This window comes from Taudactylus pleione, unplaced genomic scaffold, assembly GCF_031769625.1.
Source record: "Taudactylus pleione unplaced genomic scaffold, aTauple2 ptg001106l, whole genome shotgun sequence".
Lineage (NCBI taxonomy): Eukaryota > Metazoa > Chordata > Amphibia > Anura > Myobatrachidae > Taudactylus > Taudactylus pleione.
In genome coordinates this window covers 2492321-2516240 of record NW_028285507.1, presented here as the reverse complement: position 1 = coordinate 2516240, position 23920 = coordinate 2492321, and positions in this window count along the sequence as shown.

Genomic DNA, 23920 nt, shown 5'->3' with positions numbered 1-23920 from the left:
GAGTGGGGTAATAAGGAGACATAGAGATAACACTCACCATACACACAGAGCAGTGGGGTAATAAGGAGATGTAGAGATAACACTCACCATACACACAGAGGAGTGGGGTAATAAGGAGATGTATAGATAACACTCACCATACACTCAGAGGAGTGGGGTAATAAGGATATGTAGATATAACACTCACCATACACTTAAAAGAGTGGGGTAATAAGGAGATGTAGAGATAACACTCACCATACACTTAGAGGAGTGGGGTAATAGGGAGATGTAGAGATAACACCCACCATACACTCAGAGGAGTGGTGTAATAATGAGATGTAGAGATAACACCATAAACTAAGAGGAGTGGGGTAATAAGGAGATGTAGAGATAACACTCACCATACACTCAGAGGAGTGGTGTAATAACGAGATGTAGAGATAACACTCACCATACACTTAGAGGAGTGGTGTAATAAGGAGATGTAGAGATAACACTCACCATACACTCAGAGGAGTGGGGTAATAAGGAGATGTAGAGATAACACTCAATAACAGTCAGATGAGTGGGGTAATAAGGAGATGTAGAGATAACACTCACCATGCACACAGAGTAGTGGGGTAATAAGGAGATGTAGAGATAACACTCACCATACACACAGAGCAGTGGGGTAATAAGGAGATGTAGAGATAACACTCACCATACAGTCAGAGGAGTGGGGTAATTAGGAGACGTAGAGATAACACTCACCATACAGTCAGAGGAGTGGTGTAATAAGGAGATGTAGAGATAACACTCACCATACAGTCATAGGAGTGGGGTAATAAGGAGTCATAAAGATAACACTCACCATACACACAGAGCAGTGGGGTAATAAGGAGATGAAGAGATAACACTCACCATACACACAGAGGAGTGTGGTAATAAGAAGATGTAGAGATAACACTCACCATACACTCAGATCAGTGGGGTAATAAGGAGATGTAGAGATAACAGTCACTATACACTCAGAGGAGTGGGGTAATAAGGACATGTAGAGATAACACTCACCATACAGTCAGAGGAGTGGGGTAATAAGGAGATGTAGAGATAACACTCACCATACACTCAGAGGAGTGTTGTAATAAGGAGATGTAGAGATAACACTCACCATACACACAGAGTAGTAGGGTAATAAGGAGATGTAGAGATAACACTCACCATACACACAGAGTAGTGGAGTAATAAGGAGATGTAGAGATAACACTCACCATACAGTCAGAGGAGTGGGGTAATAAGGAGATGTAGAGATAAAACTCACCATACACTCAGAGGAGTGGGGTAATAAGGAGATGTAGAGATAACACTCACCATACAGTCAGAGGAGTGGGGTAATAAGCAGATGTAGAGATAACACTCACCATACACACAGAGCAGTGGAGTAATAAGGAGAAGTAGAGATAACACTCACCATACACTCAGAGGAGAGGGGTAATAAGAAGATGTATAGATAACACTCACCATACACACAGAGGAGTGGGGTAGTAAGGAGATGAAGAGATAACACTCACCATACAATCAGAAGAGTGGGGTAATAAAAAGATGTAGAGATAACACTCACCATACAATCAGAGGAGTGGGGTAATAAGGAGATGTAGAGATAACACTCACCATACACACAGAGCAGTGGGGTATTAAGGTGATGTAGAGATAACACTCACCATACAATCAGAGGAGTGGGGTAATAAGGAGATGTAGAGATAAAACTCACCATACAATCATAGGAGTTGGGTAATAAAAAGATGTAGAGATAACACTCACCATACACTCAGAGGAGTGGGGTAATAAGGAGATGTAGAGATAACACTCACCATACACACAGAGCAATGGGGTATTAAGGTGATGTAGAGATAAAACTCACCATACAATCAGAGGAGTGGGGTAATAAGGAGATGTAGAGATAAAACTCACCATACAATCAGAGGAGTGGTGTAATAAGGAGATGTAGAGATAACACTCACCATACAGTCAGAGGAGTGGGGTAATAAGGATACGTAGAGATAACACTCACCATACACACAGAACAGTGGGGTAATAAGGAGATGTAGAGATAACACTCACCATACACACAGAGGAGTGGGGTAATAAGGAGATATAGAGATAACACTCACCATACAATCAGAAGAGTGGGGTAATAAAAAGATGTAGAGATAACACTCACCATACACTTATATGAGTGGGGTAATAAGGAGATGTAGAGATAACACTCACCATACACTTAGAGGAGTGGGGTAATAAGGAGATATAGAGATAACACTCACCATACAGTCAGAGGAGTGGGGTAATAAGGAGACATAGAGATAACACTCACCATACACACAGAGCAGTGGGGTAATAAGGAGATGTAGAGATAACACTCACCATACACACAGAGGAGTGGGGTAATAAGGAGATGTATAGATAACACTCACCATACACTCAGAGGAGTGGGGTAATAAGGATATGTAGATATAACACTCACCATACACTTAAAGGAGTGGGGTTATAAGGATATGTAGAGATAACACTCACCATACACTTAGAGGAGTGGGGTAATAAGGAGATGTAGAGATAACACTCACCATGCACTCAGAGGAGTGGTGTAATAATGACATGTAGAGATAACACCATACACTAAGAGGAGTGGGGTAATAAGGAGATGTAGAGATAACACTCACCATACACTCAGAGGAGTGGTGTAATAACGAGATGTAGAGATAACACTCACCATACAATTAGAGGAGTGGTGTAATAAGGAGATGTAGAGATAACACTCACCATACACTCAGAGGAGTGGGGTAAAAAGGAGATGTAGAGATAACACTCACCATACACTCAGAGGAGTGGGGTAATAAGGTGATGTAGAGATAACACTCAATTACAGTCAGATGAGTGGGGTAATAAGGAGATGTAGAGATAACACTCACCATTCACACAGAGTAGTGGGGTAATAAGGAGATGTAGAGATAACACTCACCATACACACAGAGCACTGGGGTAATAAGGAGATGTAGAGATAACACTCACCATACAGTCAGAGGAGTGGGGTAATAAGGAGACGTAGAGATAACACTCACCATACACTCAGAGGAGTGGTGTAATAAGGAGATGTAGAGATAACACTCACCATACAGTCAGAGGAGTGGGCTAATAAGGAGTCGTAAAGATAACACTCACCATACACACAGAGCCGTGGGGTAATAAGGAGATGAAGAGATAACACTCACCATACACACAGAGGAGTGTGGTAATAAAAAAATGTAGAGATAACACTCACCATACACTCAGAGCAGTGGGGTAATAAGGAGATGTAGAGATAACACTCACCATACAGTCAGAGGAGTGGTGTAATAGCGAGATGTAGAGATAACACTCACCATACACTTAGAGGAGTGGGGTAATAAGGAGATGTAGAGATAACACTCACCATACACTCAGAGGAGTGGGGTAATAAGGAGATGTAGAGATAACAGTCACTATACACTCAGAGGAGTGGGGTAATAAGGACATGTAGAGATAACACTCACCATACAGTCAGAGGAGTGGGGTAATAAGGAGATGTAGAGATAACACTCACCATACACTCAGAGGAGTGGGGAAATAAGGAGATGTAGAGATAACACTCACCATACACACAGAGTCGTGGGGTAATAAGGAGATGTAGAGATAACACTCACCTTACACACAGAGTAGTGGAGTAATAAGGAGATGTAGAGATAACACTCACCATACAGTCAGAGGAGTGGGGTAATAAGGAGATGTAGAGATAAAACTCACCATACACTCAGAGGAGTGGGGTAATAAGGAGATGTAGAGATAACACTCACCATACAGTCAGAGGAGTGGGGTAATAAGCAGATGTAGAGATAACACTCACCATACACACAGAGCAGTGGAGTAATAAGGAGATGAAGAGATAACACTCACCATACACACAGAGGAAAAGGGTAATAAGAAGATGTAGAGATAACACTCACCATACACTCAGAGCAGTGGGGTAATAAGGAGATGTAGAGATAACACTCACCATACAGTCAGAGGAGTGGTGTAATAGCGACATGTAGAGATAACACTCACCATACACTTAGAGGAGTGGGGTAATAAGGAGATGTAGAGATAACACTCACCATACACTCAGAGGAGTGGGGTAATAAGGAGATGTTGAGATAACAGTCACCCAACACTCAGAGGAGTGGGGTAATAAGGACATGTAGAGATAGCACTCACCATACAGTCAGAGGAGTGGGGTAATAAGGAGATGTAGAGATAACACTCACCATACACTCAGAGGAGTGGGGTAATAAGGAGATGTAGAGATAACACTCACCATACACACAGAGTAGTGGGGTAATTAGGAGATGTAGATATAACACTCATCATACAGTCAGAGAAGTGGGGTAATAAGGAGATTTAGAGATAACACTCACCATACACTCAGAGGAGTGGGGTAATAATGAGTTGTAGAGATAACACTCACCATACAGTCAGAGGAGTGGGGTAATAAGCAGATGTAGAGATAACACTCACCATACACACAGAGCAGTGGGGTAATAAGGAGATGTAGAGATAACACTCACCATACACACAGAGGAGTGGGGTAATAAGAAGATGTAGAGATAACACTCACCATACACTCAGAGCAGTGTGGTAATAAGGAGATGTAGAGATAACACTCACCATACAGTCAGAGGAGTGGTGTAATAGCGAGATGTAGAGATAACACTCACCATACACTTAGAGGAGTGGGGTAATAAGGAGATGTAGAGATAACACTCACCATACACTCAGAGGAGTGGGGTAATAAGGAGATGTAGAGATAACAGTCACCATACACTCAGAGGAGTGGGGTAATAAGGACATGTAGAGATAACACTCATCATACAGTCAGAGGAGTGGGGTAATAAGGAGATCTAGAGATAACACTCACCATACACTCAGAGGAGTGGGGTAATAAGGAGATGTAGAGATAACACTCACCATACAGGCAGAGGAGTGGGGTAATAAGCAGATGTAGAGATAACACTCACCATAGAGTCAGAGGAGTGGTGTAATAACGAGATGTAGAGATAACATTCACCATACATTCAGAGGAGTGGTGTAATAACGAGATGTAGAGATAGCACTCACCATTTACTCAGAACAGTGGGGTAATAAGGAGATTTAGAGATACCACTCACCATACAGTCAGAATAATTTAATAATAAGTAGAAGTAGGGATCACTCTCCTGTATGTGGTGAAATAAGGAGATATAAGGATCACACTCACACTACACTCAGGGGAATGTGGTATTCAGTACCGTTGTAACTATTCGTGTTGAATACATCAAACACTGGGTATGTACATAGTTATGGGTGCAAAAAGCATTTAAAAAATACATTACTAAGGCAACGGGCTTCCAGTTCCACGCTGGGGTACTGGCCTTCCAATAGAGGTATGCTTGGTCACACAGCCCATAAACACTGAGACTGGCCTTCTAGGAGGTGCAGGCTTGGTCTCACAGCCCATAAACACTGAGACTGGCCTTCTAGGAGGTGCAGGCTTGGTCACACAGCCCATAATCACTGAGCCTGGCCTTCTAGGAGGAGCAGGCTTGGTCACACAGCCCATAAGTACTTAGACTAGTTGCACTGAGACTGGTTACACTGTTTACCGATTCTTAGCTCTGCAATATAATGTTTTGTTTTGCCTCAATATACCAATAATTGCCAGCACCCCGGTTATACTTGCTGGCAGCCAATACTCTTTCTGTAAGACCTGGAAGTCTTTGCATGATCCTGTGCCAGCTTTCGGGTGTCAGTGGTCTAGGACCCCAGACTTGGGCTTCCAGGTCCACTTTCCATAAAAAAATGTAATATATATATATATAAATTTAGGGGGGTATCCAATTAGCCGCTGTAAATTACAGCATCTAATTAGCTCGCCCAGCGCTATCCAATTAGCCCCAAAGTCAGTCCGGCACTTATTGGTTTTTTTTTTCAGGACCTGATATGTCCCGAAATATAATCCACGATAATTGCTGTTTTTTTGCCAAAAATAAAGGCGAGAACTCATATTTCCGCAAGCTTATCGCGGCTCCTATGTGTTTACGGGAGAACTATCCTATTATTTCACTCGAAATATATAGGTTAGGGTAAAAAAAAAACATTGGCAAGATCTGGGATAGTCGGCAAAAAATCCCTGTTTTTCACCGATCGCGGGGATCAATTAACGCCCGAACAATGTTTGGGGATCATTGGATAAAGCCCATAATGTTAAAATATAAATTAAAAATTTTCTTTAAAGTATATCTCAAATAGTAAAAAAAAATGCTTATGTCAGTAATAAAGTATTTTCTCCTCTACAGATCTTTCTTACATACTGTAGGCTTTACATAGAGAATCCTTCACCAGAAATACACAGCAAAAGGTATCACCGGCCAGAGGCTTTATTATTTTATCTACCTTTAATAATTAAACGCCTGGAGTACATATATTTATTAAACAGCGTTTTTGCTATTTGGGTGGTTTTGTGGTGGGCTAGGGGTTTCGGTGCCAAGAGTGGCTTTAAAAATACTTTCAAAACTGACGGTTAGTAAATACTTTATATCGGCCCCCAGAACCACCGGCGATGCCCATCGGTTTCAAAGTGACGGCCAATCCAATACTTTACCGCGCAGGACACACCTCAAATGGAAGTTACTGTACTGTATCTCGGGCAATGTGCCAACCCCAGAGACCAGTGATCTGCGCAGTGACAGATGATGCGATAGTGGAGACAAGTAACTGCCCCGGGGTAAAACGCTATTGCTTCAGCACTCTTGTTGGTATATTTCCCTAACACGACATTGTTTTGTTTTATTATGGTAAATCAGCTTTATACTCTCTCTGCTTCACTGGCCTGAAGTGCATTGTATTCCAATTTGTCTTTTTATATCATTATACTCATAGCGTCTCCTTTGTTCCTCGGAAAATAATGGTCTTGTTGTATTTTTGAAAGCACATTATGGCTATTTCTTTTGTCAAAATATTAGGAGATTGTTCCCCATCTGATAGTGAAGGAAACCCTCTGGAGGCTCTCACAAATGGCAAAGCCGTTTTAATTTGAATATTTTAATTAGGGCCTATTTGACATGGAAGTTGATATTCAAGTTCATTAGGAGAATTAACAAGTATCGGGTCACGTTGTTTCCCTTTTTCTTTGTCTGACCAGATTTATGTCTTTCTACATGGTTGAAAGGTTAAGGATATTTCAGAGCAATCAGCGCCACGCAGAGTCTTCAGTCACAGTAATCACGTCTGATAGTCGCTGGGGCCGGAATAGATCTTTCTAGAGATACAACTGTTGTCAAACAACAAAAACAAAATGCAACTTTTATGTAAAATAATTAATGTACGTAACAAAAGGGATCTTTACCAATTCAGCTACGCCATATAAGTAACTGATGGCGCACAGCCCCTAATTCGGAAAGTTTTATTCCATTTAGTTTGATTTATCTATTTATATATATTTTATAATTATCTTGCATGTGTTTGGCAACGGCCTGAACACTTTTTGTAATCAGCGTCCACCTCCTTTCCGCCCATGCGTACCGTGTTCTGAAGGGGTGTGGTATATTTTGTCAACACTCACACTGTCGACATTCATGGGCTGCGATTCAAATGTTTTTCACTCCCCCTCCTGGGCGTCTATACGAATAGGCGCCCGACGGAGCAATTCAATTGTTTTTCCGTTCAGGCTCCTATTAGTACCTAACGAGGCTACAAACATGGGTTTAGTCACGCAAAGCGGCGAAATCCATCTAAAGAAGTGGTTAAGGGGCCCCAACCACCATTAGGGGGCCCAAAAAAAGTGACTTTACATATATTTCTTATCGCACCTCTGGAGGCCACGATAAAAAATCTGTCCCCTCCGCAGTTTTAGGAGTCTGAACGGAGAAACAATTGAATTGCTCCATTGGGTGCCTATTCGTATAGACACCCAGTGGGGGCATCTAAAACTATTTAAATCGCCCCCATTATGTCAGCAGGGGAATGTCGACTCCGAACATGTCAACATTTTCATAATGTCTATAGCCTAATGGATATGTCGACATTATGACAAGGGCCCTGATTCAGACCCACTCACAAGCGGCTGTCCTCTCGCAAGTGGGTCGATGTTGTGCACTGTGCATGCGCACGACGGTGGGAGCTCCGTCGTGCGCATGCGCCAGACGCGACGAGCGAAGGAAAGTCCTTCGCTCGTTGTGTCTGATCAAAGGGGGCGTGCTGTCGATGTTGATTGACAGCACGCCCCCTTTGGTGGGCGTGCCAGGGGCGTGCCTCCCTGACCGGGGCGTTCCCAAGGGAACGCCTCCCATCAGAAGCCGGCCCACTGACATCACTAGTGATGTCAGTGGGAGTGATTTTGACTCTAATAGAGCCAAAATCACTCCGGGCCTTGCGGTTGAAAACCTCAACCGCAGGCTCCGGCTCGCAGTTTCGATGGTCGCGATGGTCACGACCATCGCGGCCATCAAACTGCACGCTCGTATAGGCTGTGGGTGGTGACCCACAGCTATACGAGCGTCCAGGAAGACGCTCCATTTTTATGGAGGGCGGCCCTCATTCAGAGCGTGCGCTCTGCTCAGAGCGTACGGCTCTGAATGAGGGCCAATGTTGCCATTTACAATGTCAAAACTCTGAAAATGTTGACCATTTTAATGATGCCGACATCACTCATGTCGACTTTCCGCTGTCAACATTGTGAATGTCGACCTTCTAACCGGTGACATTTTGTTGTATACCTTTCTGAAGTGGACTGGGTAAAAATAAACAGTATTCAATCAGGCTATTGGCTTGTTTAGAGCAGCACAGGGTATTTCAGGAGACAAATGAGCTGATCATTTGTAGGTTATTTATTTATGTATGTTAATAAGGGCAGAGCAGCAGGGTCTTTGTCAAAATGTGAGGCCACAGATTGATTCTGAGAAATAGCAGGGTCCTCCAACAGCCGAGATTAGTGATGTGAGACCACAGACTGAGACTGAGAAACATCGGAGTCCTCCAACAGCCCAGATTAGTGATATAAGGCCACAGACTGAGAAATAGCAGGGTCCTCCAACAGCCCAGATTAGTGATGTGAGGCCACAGACTGCGACTGAGAAACATAAGAGTCCTCCAACAGCCCAGATTAGTGATATGAGGCCACAGACTGAGAAAAATTAGAGTCCTCCAACAGCCCAGATTAGTGATGTGAGGCCACAGACTGCGACTGAGAAACATAAGAGTCCTCCAACAGCCCAGATTAGTGATGTGAGGCCACAGACTGAGAAATAGCAGGGTCCTCCAACAGCCCAGATTAGTGATGTGAGGCCACAGACTGCGACTGAGAAACATAAGAGTCCTCCAACAGCCCAGATTAGTGATATGAGACCACAGACTAAGAAACATCAGAGTCCTCCAACAGCCCAGATTAGTGATGTGAGGCCACAGACTGCGACTGAGAAACATAAGAGTCCTCCAACAGCCCAGATTAGTGATATGAGGCCACAGACTGAGAAACATCAGAGTCCTCCAACAGCCCAGATTAGTGATGTGAGGCCACAGACTGTCTGAGAAAGAGCAGGGTCCTCCAACAGTCCAGAGCAGTGATGTGAGGCCACAGACTGAGACTGAGGAACAGCAAGGTCCAATAGCCCAGAGCAGTGATGTGAGGCCTCAGACTGTGATTGAGAAACAGCAGAGTCCTCCAACAGTCCAGATCAGTGATGTTAGGCCACAGACTGAGAAATAACCGGGTCCTTCAACAGCCCAGATCAGTGATGTTAGGCCACAGACTGAGAAACAGCAGGTTCCACAAGCCCAGAGCAGTGATGTGAGGCCTCAGACTGAGACTGAGAAATAGCAGGGTCCTTCAACAGACCAGATCAGTGATGTTAGGCCACAGACCGAGAAAAAGCAGGTTCCACAAGTCCAGAGCAGTGATGTGAGTCCACAGACTGAGTCTGAGAAATAGCAGGGTCCTCCAACAGCCCAGAGCAGTGATGTGAGGCCACAGACTGATACTGAGAAATAGGAGGGTTCTCCAACAGCCCAAAGCAGTGATGTGAGGCCACAGACTGATACTGAGAAATAGGAGGGTACTCCAACAGCCCAGAGCAGTGATGTGAGGCCACAGACTGGGAATGAAATAGCAGTATATTCCAACAGCCCAGATTAGTGATGTTAGACTCTTGACAAGCTGACGCAGGAAAATTGTGGTGTCAAAGTCAATTATCAGAGGTGGATTTGGTTAAGTACAAGGTTCCATCGGACCCTTGTGCAATGTGTGGTTGCGTGCTTAAAGTGCATTTACAGGAGGAAAACCTGCCTTGTCTTTTGCTCGTACCTCCATGTGATGTGAGCAAAAACTGACTCATCTGACTTGTATAACCTACATATTAGTGCACAAGGTTCTGATGGAACCTCCCGGAAGGAGAAGCCAGATAGTCGGCAAGTATGAATAAACAACACCAATAAGATATGGCACAACGTGAAGAAGGTCTAGTCAACCTGCCTAGAACTCGTTCATGAGGTGATTGAAACACATTAGGATCAGTATACATACTATCAACCCAGTGTTTAAGTTGAAGGTAATAGAACCAGGCTGAGGAACTTAAATTAAATTTAACACAAAGGTCAGACAATGGTAAGATGGAAGACGGGGGAAAGGAAATGTGTCAGAGCCCCGATACCTAGGCGCATCCAACAGGAGAAATGCAGATGGGGCAGAGATCTATCTAACGCCTGGAGGGATCCTTTCCCATCTGTCAATCAGACGCAGCCGAGGTCCATTGCAATCCGTGAATTTAAAGATATGCTCACAGATTACGCCATTCGCACTTTACTTTAATAAACATATGTGCAACGCGCAAAAGTAAAGAGTCAGCCCATTGAGTATCTTGAATTTCAGAGTGTGAATAGGCTCCTAAATTGCTTATATCTCAATAACCATACTACATAGCACAAATATTAAAAACCCTATTAATTATTACTTTTTTTGGTCTAGTTTATATTTAAGGTTAGTGGTCTAAAGGGTGGGGCTATACATATTTTTAACCTAAAGTCAGTATGCCGCGGCGTTTCCGAGACACGGGCCCAGAAATATGCAGTAAGTTCTGTAATCTTATGCTATGGGGAAAAGCATCACATTTGGAAAGCATCACTTTACTGCTGTGTAATATCTTTTCTCTGAAAGAATGAAACACGCATCTGTGACATGTTGGCTGTGTTCCCTCTGAATTTCAGCCCCAAAGACCAAACCTTTCTTTTGCAGCAGAGTGCCAAGTAATTGCTGTCATTTTCACATAGCTTTGAATGATATTGTCTCAAATCACTTTTGCAAAACTTTACTTTTTTGCAAATGACTTTAGCAGATGTGGATGTACTTTTCCACGTATTTGTAAAAACATTTTTCCTGGGGTGTTCAACTCCAAAATAAAAACAGGTCTAATATCCTCATTTTCAAGCTAGGTGTTTGCAACATTAGTTATATTGCTCGTAGGTAACAAATATAAAATCTAATGACTAACTGAAAACAATGGCAGATTTGTGACAGTAAAGAGGACATTCTTTTAAACTAAAAATGGTGTATGCCAAACTACAGTATCAAACTTTTCTGTTACCTTTTCCTGTTGACTTATGAAACAAAAGTTGGCACATCCTAAGACGCACTGTACAGTATAAGTTTTTTGAGTTGATGTTCAAATTTTCCAGGAAAATTCGCTGAGCAATTGAAAAATTCTTAAAGTGTAAAATGTTATGTTTAAAATGTATATGCTTCCGAAACCCCGACTATAGCAATGTAACTATACAGTGCTAATTCCTATAACAGCGCAGTCACATGAATGAGAAGGGAACGATAGTTCTGCCCAATGAGATTATTATATGACTAGTAAAGTGACATGGCATTTGTCAGGTGACTTAACTCTGTCCCTGGATTACGCCCCGCCCCTTCTTTGTGTGGCCCTGCCCCCTTTCTATCTGCAGCTCCGCCTCCTCTCTGCTGTTGTGTTCTGCCCCATCCTGTCCACCGTGCCGTCCAGTCCCTGCTCCGTCACATTCCACCCTATTCCCCACTCTGGGCCCCACCCCACATTCGGTCCTGCTTCCGTACTTATAATGTTCCTGGTGGCCGGATCCTCCTCCTAGGCTACGTATTTCCTGTTTCCCTAGCAATTTGGGGTGCTGCCTGGCTCCTTTCGCGCTTTCATGTTGGAAATGGGACAGACCTTAGAGAATTATTATATAGATGAGTAGGGTGCACTTGATACATCAGATAGTGGAATAACTGGTGGGGAAAGTAAGTGCCTAGAACATTGCATTGTAAAGAAGAGTAATTATGAATAGATGAACCATGGTTTTCTCTAAAGAAATTACTTGTCAGGCACCATATCATAAGAACATTTTTAAGGATGAGGATCGTCTGATGGAGCAGTATAAAGAGTTCTACAAAAGAGAAGCTTTGGAAGGAAGCCGTGTAGCCATGCATGGGATGAAGTTGTGAAAGGAGATGATATGGAAGGTGTTCAAAGGGTCACTGGTATAATATTTATAGTTGAGGTGGACATTTACGTGGAACAGGAGTTCTGAAGGAACTTTCAGGCAAGGCTCAGAACTTTAGCTTTGTCTGTAGTACTGTATATGAAAAACCAATGAATGGATTGACAGAGGGAGTCATCAGGTCATGAAAGACAGGATGTAGACAAGCCTTGCAGAGACACCTGATGGCAGGGAGGATACTATTTTCATTGGCTTGACAGCCAAATGGAGGTTGCTGTAGACAAGGCAGAACATTTTAACAATGTGAATCAGGAGGATGGTGCCATCATGTGTGAGCAAAGAACATATTTTAGGGATATTGTACAAGTAGAAGTGGCATGTTTTGGAGATGAATGTAAGAATTTAAGGAGAATGTGGTGTTGAGGGGGTCATCAAGACAGTGATCTTTGGAAGTAGATAGAATTATGGTGTTAGCAAAAGAAAGAACAGGTGGTGGGTTGAATTTAATGGAGGGAATATAATCAGTTCAGACCTTTCTATCTTCATAAGTGGCTCTGAGACATCCATGAGCCAAGGACGAAAATGAGTTGTAATACAGAGTGAGCAAATTTTGGGACATAGAGGTAAACCTGCAAATTGACTTACAACAAATTACACTGGTGGCTAAATACACTATAGATATCAGTGTATCAATAGAGATGATGTAAACATAGAAGAGTAGTGGTCTATGAACTAAACATTGGGGTACTCCAATATATAAAGGGGTGGGGGAATATGAGGAACCATTAAAGGAAACGTGTAAATTTCATCATGGAAAGCAGGAGAGTGCGGTATCAGGGAATGGAGAGAAAATAGATCCAGCAGTAAGAGGTGGCCAGGGTCACATTTTGTATTCGGCAGTGAGCAGTCGTTAGCTCCTATTTGTGAGTGGAGTTTCTTTTTAGTGTGACGGGCAAAATCCAGGTTGAAGGAGGTCTGGTAGGCAGCTAGGAAGTCAAAAGTCAATTGCAAATCAGTCACTTCAGTAGTGTTGAGGTGAGTGGGAATAGAGGAATAGGTGGGCAGCCGAAGGACAGGATGGGTGAAGAGATGGTTTCTTAGTAATAGGAATGATGATTGGACATTTTAGGCCAGATGCAAAAAATACCTTTGGAGATGGAATAGTTAAATAAATGTAATCGCAGTAGCGGCCTCGTGGATCACGCGGCATCGGTATGGTATACCGCCGGCTTCCTGGCTACATACCTGGCTACATACACGCAGACAGGTTGTTAGGTGAGTTGGTGAAGGTAGGGAGGAAACTTGGTTTTGACAGTTTTTTTTCTGTCACTCACCTGCAATGTCCTGGGCGCTGAGGGGTCTATGGGTCTGATTCAGAGCCACTCGTAAGCGGCCGCTCGTTCGCTCCGAGCGATGTTCGCACAACTGCGCATGCGTATAGGTTGTAATACGCATGCGCGAACCATTCATTGCGGTCGGAAATTGTGTGCTCGCAAAATAGCGAATGCCTGCTAATTTGAGTGACAGGATGAGGCGTTTGTGGGTGGTAACAGGGGAAGGTGCTTGAATACGGGGAGTGGAGATCCGAACGCAGGCGTGCCAAAAGGTCAAAACGGGCGTTTTATGGGTGTGCATAATTAACAAAGCAGCGTCATCGACGACGTCACTTGGTTGTTTCTTAGCCTGAACTGTTCGCATGATTGCGGTAGGAAAATCCAACCACAAGCACTGCGAGCAGTTCAGACGCCTTTCGATGTACTCGAATAATCAAATAAATAGCGGAGATGACGTAGGATGCGAGCGGCCAGGGAGCGTCTTTACAAAATAGCGAGCGCATATTTCGTTCGCTCGCTCAGACATAGAGGCGTCAACAGACTGCAAAGAGCAAGCGCTCAATTTAAATAGCCGGCCCCTTTTTCTGAACGAGCGAGCGCAAATAGCGTCCGGCTCTGAATCAGGCCCTGTGTACTAAGCCTGGGAGATAAAGTAGACAGAGATAAAGTACCAACCAATTAGCACCTAACTATCAATTTACAGGCTGTGTTTGACATTTAGGAGCTGATTGCTTGGTACTTTATATTCGTCCAATGTATTTCTCTCCCAGGCTTAGTACATAGATCCGTAAACTGTTGGGGCAGGTGTACTGTAGTTTTGTTAAGCAGGGAGTGAAATGTGGAGAACAGGCGATGGGGACTTCTCCTGAGGATACGATGAGTGAAGATAAATTTGTTTAGCTAAGTTAAAGATATAATGAAAGTCATCAAATTGGGTTTTATATTTAAAAAGAAATCAAAGTTTAAACCAGATTTTTCTCCATGGTAATCTGTGGTACACAAACAACAGGATGAAGTCATTAAATAGCAGGAGAAAATGTAAAAAAGAAAAACAGTTTATAGGAGAATTTATGTTGGCGTAAAAACAGTACAGTAAGAATTTGTAAACATGGTGAGGCTTCAGTCAGACAGCTGCGCCCTGGCAGCCATTTTGTTACACTTTGTGTACATGACACATTGCTTTCATCATAACAAGCATTGCATTCTTATAAACAGGTTTTGTTCCCCTTCTGGCCATCTGTCCATGGTAGTGAAGATAATTACAACATGGTCTAAAGTACCAGGTGCGAGGACATGAAAGGTCAGCACAGTGTTCACTGATGTACTGCAATTTACTTGTTTAATGTACCTTAACCCCTCCAGTGCTAAGGACGAGTGTGACTCATCCTCCACAAATATCTTTCTTTCTTTGTGGTAATAGCCCACAACCGAGCAGCAACTCCTGAGTAATCAGATATATGTTTGACACCATCATCTTCTCGGACTATGTGACAGGAGCCTCACATCACTACTTAGGGAAAGTTTCCACCTGGACAAACAAACCATGTTGTGATGCTACAGGTGCAAATCATACTTGTCTATATTGATTTTCTCCTCTCCGGGGTTAATGACTGGAGAGGAAATACAGTCGATTGCTGATCGAGATGGGACTGGGTGCTTCTCAACATTAGGCCCGCCATACCACTTCATAATTGCACAGACCATGGGTCTATGAAGAGAGCGGCTGGGCCATACTGATGTCATTCTCATGGACCCGCGATTTGCGCTATTATGCTCCCTGTCCTGCCCACTTCAATAGGAAGTAGGTTGGATGCGGGAGGGTCACCTTCTCTTCCCGGGGTCTACGGGACTCCCTGAAACTTTGTTCGTCACCCGTTCATTCCAGGAGAGAAGCTACGTATGGTCCAAATGTAAATTTAATTGCAAGCAGGATAAATACAGGCTGCTTTTGCATGCAGTACAGAAATACTTGCCAACTATATTTTTACACTGTCATATTAGAGTTAAACGTTGTTCAGCTCCTCCCAATTGTAAATCTGTCAACTTAAAAAGTTGCCTTCACCCTGCTTTTACTTCAAATTTGCCCACACATACATAAGTACGCTGAGCCGAAATATGCTACTGCTAACACTAATTGGCAACAGGTTTTTCTAAAGGTTTGTCTGGACCCGCTTAGGTCACGTCTCTGTGTAAACAGTGTTGAATAATGAACACGATAGGTGCTGTTACCCTGATTGTAGACATCCGGCAATTACTTTTATGGTTTTCACCTTTATCCAGAAGGATCTTGCTGTTTGGTTATATTCCAATGCCAACTCAGTCTCATTTTATATTTCGCTATGAGATACGTGAAACAAACTCATCAGAGACAGTTAGAAAATCCTGAACCCTAAAACTCATCTTTTATTTTTTTGTCTTCTCAGAAACCATTTTTGCCAGAAATAGCTCGATAATTACAAACTTAAAGCGGGTTGGAATTCGAGAGGCAAAATATGCACCATTTTAATTAACATGATAATGAGGGCTTAGTATGGCTTTGTTTCGTTTAATAGGCATTTGTTCAAAGATACAGTGAGTGGAGCCAAGTCAGGGGTCCAAAGAAAATAGTCAATAAAGAAATGCATAGAGTCCTTTATGTGAGATCCCGTGTACGACTGAAATAGATTTTGTTCCTGGAGCAAATATTCTATGGTTCCTTTACCGAGTTTTAGAAAAGTTCTCAGTGTGAAAGCACAGCAATCGCACAGCTCCAGTGATTGGGGAGGGGGCTGCTTGAGATACTGCTGTAAGCTCTTAAACACTGCACATTATATGGCAAGTAGCGGAAAGTGATTCGGTATGCACATACATTTTATTTATTGCACGAAATGCAATCATAGAGCCATAGAGTGGGAGCTACCATACTGGCTCTGAAACGCTGACGATTGTAGTGGAAACAACTTTAAAGTTACGCAAGGATCGAGAAACTTCGGCACAGTTATAACGAGTTGTGTTTTGCATGTAAAAGCAGTTTACCCTCATTATTAAAAAGTGGTTTCCCAAAAGTCAGACTAGTTCCAAAGCCTCCTTCTCGGCATTATGTAGATGGGGCATTAAGGAATTTATCTGAAATCCTCTTCAAAGAATAATGTTGTCAATCACTGGCTCCTGAAATTCCCTCAGCGCATTTTGCTATGTGGTAAATATCAATGCATTGCTCCAAGAAAACTGAATTTGTTGTGAGTTCTGTCCTGCCAGGCCAAGTGTCAGCCCTACTCAGGATGAATCCTCGCTGGAGGTGCAAACGATGTAATGTGAAAATAAATGAAGACCTTGTGCCCTGTCTTGTCTTTCTCACGAAACTGAATGCAAGGAACCCACATTGGCTGCATCCGAGGTATCCGAGGCGTTCGAGGCGAGGCATGTGTCACTGAGCCCTCACTTTGCTGTTCCCGCTGAACGTCAGATGAAACTGAAAATAACACCGGTTTTACCTGAATGTTTCATTTTTCAAGGTCTTCAGAGATGAGTAGTTCAGAGAGGAGATTAATAAACAGCTCGGCCGCACCACACGTCACATAACATTAAACCTCTTGTTATTTTGTTAAATTATAACTTATTTAAGATAAAGCAAACAGCAATTAAAGTGCAGATAGGAGAGGGATCTTCACAACTGTGGGGCAATATATTTGCTTCATTCAGCAAATCTGCAGGTTTCCCAGCAAAAGCAGAATTCAAAGATACATGGCAGGAAATTCCCACCTCAGCGAAACAGCGCAACTGGTGTCAGCAAGCGCCTCTGTCCTGTCACCAGGTTCAGAGTGCATAGATAGGCTGCGTCCGTAGGGTGCATATTGATTCCTCCCGCAAAATGGTTGCTGCAGCTGCGTTTGCCGTTTAGGATGCAGATTACTATATTATAGGGATGAGCGGGTTCGGATTTCTGAAATCCGGACCCCCCGAGCCCCCCCGATCCGAACCAGGAACCGAGTCCGGCTTGGGTTTTCCCGCCTGACTCAGAACTAAAATCGAGGCAAAAATGTTATCATCCCGCCTTCCGGATCTCGCAGGTTTTGGATTCTATAAAAGGTCCCCGCGTCGGCGCCATTTCTCACTCCGGCTGTGGACAGTGAAGAGGGAGGGTGGTAGCTAGGGCTGGCTGGGCTGTGTTGTGCTGCTGTCATAGGGGCTGGCTGGGCTGTGTTGTGCTGCTGTCATAGGGGCTGGCTGGGCTGTGTTGTGCTGCTGTCATAGGGGCTGGCTGGGCTGTGTTGTGCTGCTGTTGTCCATAGGGGCTGTGTCCACTCCAAAGTCTATAGGGGCTGGCTGGACTGTGTTGTGCAGTGTCCCATAAAGGCTGTACTCCTAGAGGGGTGCTGTAATGTTGTCCAGGGGGTGATCTGTCCATCAGGGGTGCTCCCCCAAAGTGCACTCCAAAAAAAATTAAATAAATAAAGATTTCTGTGTTTGTGAATTATGTGCGCAGTAGCCGCACGTGCATCAACAAAGTAGCACCAAGCGTGCGCCTGTGTCATAAGTAAAGGGCTGGCTGGCTCATCTCTTAAAGGGTGGTGTAACCCCCAAAGTGCGCTCCACAAAACATAAACAATTCTACTTTTTTTTCTGTGTTTGTGTGCGAAATGTATGCACAGTAGCCACACGTGCATCAACAAAGGAGCAGCACCAAGCGTGCGCCTGTGTCCCATAAGTTTGTTAAAGGGTGGTGTAACCCCAAAGTGCTCCAAAAAATAAAAAACAATTTTTTTTCTGTGTTTGTGACTTGTGTGCGCTGTAGCCGCACATGCATCAACACAGTAGCAGCGCCAAGCGTGCGCCTGTGTCATAAGTCAAGGGCCGGTTTGGACATCTGGTCTGGACTGAAGGACGTGCCAACAATTTCTGACATGTCTACTGTGTTTGTGCTGCCCACTCGTGTCGCTTAGCATAGTCATCCAGCTACCTCGGTGCAACCTTTTGGCCATAAAAACACTATTGTGAGGTGTGAGGTGTTCAGAATAGACTGGAAATGAGTGGAAATTAAGGTTATTGAGGTTAATAATAGCATAGGAGCAGAAAAACCAACAAATTCTGTGATTTTAGCTGTTTTTATGCTTTTTTTAAAAAAAATACAGATCCAAAACACAAAACCCAGAACCCAAAACACGGAAGGGTGGTTTTGGCAAAACCAATCCAGATCCAAAACACGAAGAAAGATCCAGATCCAAAACCAAAACACAAAACACGAAAAGTGGCCGGTGCACACCCCTAATATATATATATGTAAAATATATATACACAATATACATGCATACATAGATCTATATAAATGAAATAATTTGATTTGGGGTGCTTATTTATTGAGTGGGGGACATGACTTCTACCTGCCTCTCTAGCTCTTTCTCACAGGGCAGGAAGCCAGGGAACACACACAGTGAGATGATGTCACATCTGTGACTTGCAGCATGGCAGACTGGCAGTGGATGACTAGGCAGCCTTCGTGGAGCGACAATGAGTGAAAGGGCACCTTGGGTATCACGCTCACGTTGCAGCGCGGCAGCAGCTGCACAGTCTCAGTCATTGTCTCGCGGGATGATGACATCGTCTCACGAGACCCCGACTGTGGAGAAGTTCCTCGGCGGCTGCTGTAAGAAACAGCTGAGCCGTCGAATATAGCCGCCTAGGTAATGCTCTGCACGGAATCAGCGGGGCTTTAAATGTGCGGGAAGTGTGCCAATGTGTGGGGCCCCTCTCTGAGTGGGGGGCCCCGGGACGACCGCCCCTTTCACCCCGCTTAAAATCCGGCCCTGGCGATATGTACCCTATGAGAGGCGGGATGTCTCACATCGCAGATGCAATGCTTAGCACATCCCGCCCATAGGGATAAACAGGTCCAATAACAATGTTGGTGCTGGCTGGAGCATAAGGGTATTGCTGGGCATTGTAGTGCCTGAGGCAGCAGGATGGTGTATGCCCCGGTGGTTAGTGGCGCTATACCCCTTAGTAATAGCGGTGGTGGTATAAAGTACTTTCAGTACTCTGCTGGGCTCAGAATACACAGTAGCGCAATCGGAGGTCAGGCCACTTGCTGAGCCGGGGAAGAGGACTCCTCAGGTTTCTATGGAGGCTGATAACTGGAAAACTTAGCAAGCTCCGGAATGCAAAGCTTGACCCCAGCAGCTGCAGCGTAGTTATCATGGGTGCAGGGTGTGCCGGCCCAGGACCGTGCACTGTGCCTCCTGTGCGGTGCGCCAGCTCCCTATGCTCCTCACGTGGTGCCATCTTGTTGGTGATGTATTCAGAAAGATGGCGCAGCACAGGAGCTAGCAGAGACTCTGTGACTCTCCTCTGTGCATGCGCCATCTTTCTGAATTTATCACCAGTAAGATGGAGCCACGGGAGAACGCATAGGGACTGCGCAAGGGGGAGGGGGTACATTTCATCAAGTACGAGGGGAAGCTGCTGCACGGTGGCTGCACAAAGGGCCCCCCCTAGTTCTTAATATGTCTCTGCCCAGCAGCTAGCTCCATCTGTAGCTTTGTAGCCTGTGGGCTGTATAACACACATTCCCCTGTCTGGTACTGTCCACTTACACATTCACTGAAGGACACTAACGCATGTGCAGCAGTGCAGCGAGGGTCCCGTCTGAATTGCAGCAATAAGGACTCTCCATTTTGGGGGGGGAAGACTGCAGCTATGAATAAATACAGAGCCAGCCCCAGTAGGCTACATAGGAAAATGCCTAGGTCACCCAAATGGTGAGGGCCGGTTCTGGATACATATGCCCCTGAGACTCCGGGAGTTGGTCCCTGTGTAAGGGATAGGGGTCTCCAAAATCAAGGCCATTACAGCAAGTTACAAATATACAAGTAAAATGCAGAGAGTGAATAAAACGCTTTTCCAAAAATCTTCGTTCACCAACATAAGAATAAAAAAATCTTCTTGCTTTAGGTCTCTTCCTAACCGATGACTCACCCAGATGCTGCTGACTGACTGATGCTACACGCAGTGCGCAGGCCGGGAGCCCCAGCGGCTAGCATTAGGAATCTGTTTGTGCTTGGCACACATCTCCTTGATAATTGCATACCCATAAGTGTCAGTCACAGCGCAGGTGCTTTGGGCCATGATCATGAGTGACGTAAAATCACCAGGCTATCCTAGTCCCTGTGCCTGACACTGCGTTACTGCCTGACACTGCGTTACTGCCTGACACTCGTTACTGCCTGACACCGCGTTATCTATCACTGCTGACAGACGCAGACGGATATTTGGTTAAAGGGGAGGCTTCTTTTGTCCTGAATTTTCTCTGCCCTCCCACGCTCAAATTTCACTTCTCCTCAGAGTCCGGGCAGTGTTCCAGGCACCCAGCCAGCCAGAAGCAAGGGGCGTGGAACGGCGGCCCTGTGCGGCGGCAATGGTCGCACACCCCTATTTACGGCCCTGCATTATACTGCCACCAGAGACCTTCGGTCTGATTTTTGCAGAGATAAGTTAGGGAAGAATTCTGTTTTCCACCCGAAATCTGGGGTATGATTCTATATTATTACAGAGACTAGGGACGGGATGTACAAAAGGAAAAATGAGGCAAACCCCCATTTTGGGGGGTTTTACCGCATTTTCATATGTACTAAGCCCCGGCCACCCCATTATCGGTGCGGAAGGTAACGCCCATAGAAGCCTATGGGGTTCTTCCTGCATCCCGCACCCGACGCTTCGCCATCCCGCAGATGCCCAGCGCTGGCCCCCACTCACCTTAGTCTCCTGTTCACTGGCCCGTGCTCCTCCTGGGTCCTCCGTCTCCTTTTCCTCCTAATCTTCCAGGTGCAGGGAGTAGGAAGAGGAGCCCGGGACTCAGGGCACCAGCAGGAAGTTCCCCAGGCTCGGAGGGGGCGGTGTCCAACGGAGACCGCGTCACCCGGTGTCGGCTGCTTCGCAAAGGGCAGCTCTTATCGCAAGAGCTGTCCTTTGCGATACTAATTGCATATGTTAGTACATATGTGATTAGTATCGGTGTGGTGACTGGCGGAATGTACACTACAACCTTAGTACATCCCGTCCTAGGTAAGGAGGGAGGGACTACATTATATGTAGAGATGTGTGCGGACCCCCATGTTTTGGTTTTGGTTCTAATTCATCATAGTGATTTGCTTTTTGCAAAACCACCATCAAGTGTTTTGGTTCAGATTCGGTTTTGGATCCCTTAAAAAAAATTAGATGAAAATCAATTCGAAATCGATAAAACAGCTATTTTGGACCCATTTACATGCAATCCAAAACCCGAGTTTGGTTTTTAAATCCTACTTCCCAACTGACTGCAGAACCGAAAAGGGACTTGGTTCGACTCAGGACCCCAAAGTGATTCCGAACTGGGACTCGGTCTGACTCGGAACCCCTAAACTCGTGTGTGTTCATGTTTCAGGCACACCGAACCGCACATCTCTAGTTATAATGCCAGCAGGCGTCTACATTCTGATTTTTCTTACTACAGAGATTATGGAGGGGGAGCTCTGCTCTGCTACACAATGGGAGCTAAACGACAAGTCTATGTCTGCCCCTGCCCTATCCAATTTCTAATTGTCTGTTAGGTACACTCAGTGGCAAAGCTTATCCGACAGTTTCCTGCTGTGATTCCGTCTTACGTTACAGCAAACAGAAATAAGATTACTATTTATTTATTTCTTCTTGTATTAACCTTTTAATTATATATAGCGCACACATATTAGACAAGGGTCACCGTAAATTGTTTTTGTACCATGTGCGCAACTGTAAGCAGGTAAATTAGTTAGGGCATGCCAGCTGCCGAGTACGCTGATGCTATGAGTCGATTCATATGACTGATGTCAGTGACTAATTATGTGGGGCATCCATCACCATAATATGCCACCCAGCAGCCTGCAGTCAGACACGTCTGATTCCTTCTGCGATTAACCAAAGCTCTCCTGACATTCGCAGGGAGATAAAGCCGAACAGTTCACACTCGTCTACTCCACGTACCAATATAGTTTTTGTTTTAAGCTCCTCGGGTTTCTGAGCTGTCGGGAAGCCGACAAGTCCTGAGATCACCATCTGTGCCACGTCACCCTTGTGGTAACTGCCAGGCCCTTGTTTGTTGGCATTACTTTACAGCACTTAAACATGTCACCAGGCTATAAACTTCACTGTAAGGTGATATTGTTTACCTGTCCTGTAAGCATAATGGCTGCTATTCCGTCCTGTCAGTCTTTGTAAGGCTTAAGCGAAACGTTGCTCATGAGATAATCCATAGTCAACGGACAAAAGGGTTATGGAGAAAATAGCGCACGAATGAGCCTGAAATGACGGCCTGGGGCGGAACACTTGGATAACGAAGTACAAAACAAATAACACACAAAGCCAATATATAGGAACATCTCATGTGTGCACCTTTCCACGCCACGGCTGATGCCGGGAGAAGCATTTACTGAAATCATTGGAATTTCTGTTTTGTGAGACTCCGCAGCTCAGCGCCGCAAACGGTCGTTTCTTAACATCCAGATCAATATTCTGCAGGAGACTCCAGGACGGAACGTCTGGAGAGCAGAGAAAATCCCCTCTTCCCGCATAACTGGCTGCAGGATAATTGCGTACCAAGGGGCACGGATAATCGCAGCCAAGCAACAGGCCTGGAACAAAATTGCAAAACACATTAAAATGTTTTAATTTCAGAAATGTAACTGTGACTCTGATAATGGGAGCTGAGAGGGGCAGAATATTCCCCCAAAAATCAGAATTTTTGCACAGTACAGTACATCATGCTGCCACACGGAATGTACATAGATCAGACACAGCATGGTGTACTTGTTGGGGGAAACATCTGTTATCCCAGGTGCATATCGGCAGCACAGGCACATCAGGGGGGGAGATGTATCAAGTCTTGGAGGCAGATAAAGGGAAGAAGTTGCCCAAAGCAAAGAATCAGCGTCTAACTGTCACTTACCTAGCACAGTCTGTGACATGACAATTAGACGCTGATTGTGTGTGCGCATGCGTGTGCGTGTCTGTGTGTCCGTGTGTGTGTCCGTGTGCGTGCGTGTGGGATGTGTATTATTACAAAATTATATTCATATATTTAGATCTCTCATAAGTAATTCATA